Genomic DNA, 1,784 nt, shown 5'->3' on the forward strand with positions numbered 1-1,784 from the left:
CATCATGTGAGGATACAGTATTCTGCCCTTCCACCATGTGAACACACAACATCAAGATACCATCTTTGAAGCAGAGCCCTTACCAGAAACTAAATCTGCTAGGACCTTGATCTTGGACTTCCCAGACAGCTTTCCAGATCTGTAAGCAATTAATTTCTGTTATTAATAAATGTCCAAGTCTAGGGTATTTTGATATAGCAGCTTGAAGAAACTAAGACAAATTCTAATGTTTATGAATATTAAAATGTGTAAATAAAAATTGTATATTTATACAACAGAATAATAATACATAGAAGTTTAAAAGAACAAATTTCTGGGACATGTAAGTTATGCATGAATCTTAGAGACCAAATGTTGAGCAAAAGATGCCAGACATGTAAAAGATACATATTGCATGACTATGTATATTGAGTTCAATAAAGGCAAAACCAATCTACCTGCATGGAAGTCAAATGTGTGACTAATTTTGAGGAAATATTTGAATGTGTAAGAGTTAGATAGCAATCTTGTGTGATATGGAAAAATCTGATGTACAGTTACATGGGTAGATATGTATATACAAATTAGTTTAGTTGTTCTCTTACAACTAAACTCTTACAACTAAACTCTGTGCAATTTATTTTTATTATACTTAGCTAAATGGAATATTTGAAAAGAAAATATTTGTGAGGTACATCTATACTTGCTCTTATTGGAAGAAACCCAAAGATAATACACTGCAGAATTTAAAATTTTCTATGTAGAAATGTGATGCATCAACAAAAGGATACCATGTACATAAATACACACATATGTGTAATTACACAATTTGTGTGTGTGAATGAATGCATTTTACATACCACTGTATTTTTTTTTTGAAAAATAAACAAAAACTTTCATTTATTGGTGACTATTATAGACACAGAAGTTGGGGATGGGGAAGAGGGGAGAATGCATTTGTCTTTTATCTTCTTAGATTTTTCTGAAAGTATTTTTTTAGTAGTCGGAATGTATTCTTTATATTTAAATTTGAAAAATAACCAAAAAACCTGAGAAGTTCCATTTTTGTTTTTGTTTTTGAGACGGAGTCTTGTTCTGTCGCCCAGGCTGGAGTGCAGTGGCGCGATCTTAGCTCACCACAAGCTCCACCTCCTGGGTTCATGCCATTCTTCTGCCTCAGCCTCCCAAGTAGCTGGGACTACAGGCACCCACCACCATGCCTGGCTAATTTTTTGTATTTTTAGTAGAGAAGGGGTTTCACCATGTTAGTCAGGATGGTCTTGATCTCCTGACCTTGTGATCCGGTGCCTAGGCCTCCAAAAGTGCTGGGATTACAGGCACGAGCCACTGTGCCCAGCCGGAAGTTCCGTTTTAGGCCATTTTAAGTTTTTAATATTTTCTCTATTTTAAATAACTAATAAAAATTACAAAATGTAATGTATATTTCCATTTAAAATTTTTTTTTTTTTTTTTTTTTTTTTTTTTTTTTTTTTTTAATTTATTTATTATTATTATACTTTAAGTTGTAGGGTACATGTGCATAACGTGCAGGTTTGTTACATATGTATACCTGTGCCATGTTGCTGTGCTGCACCCATCAACTCGTCATTTACATCAGGTATAACTCCCAATGCAATCCCTCCCCCCTCCCCCCTCCCCATGATGGATTAGAGACTTAAATGTTAGACCTAATACCATAAAAATCCTAGAGGAAAACCTAGGTAGTACCATTCAGGACATAGGCATGGGCAAAGATTTCATGTCTAAAACACCAAAAGCAATGGCAGCAAAAGCCAAAATTGACA

Source organism: Macaca thibetana, chromosome 14, assembly GCF_024542745.1.
Source record: "Macaca thibetana thibetana isolate TM-01 chromosome 14, ASM2454274v1, whole genome shotgun sequence".
NCBI lineage: Eukaryota > Metazoa > Chordata > Mammalia > Primates > Cercopithecidae > Macaca > Macaca thibetana.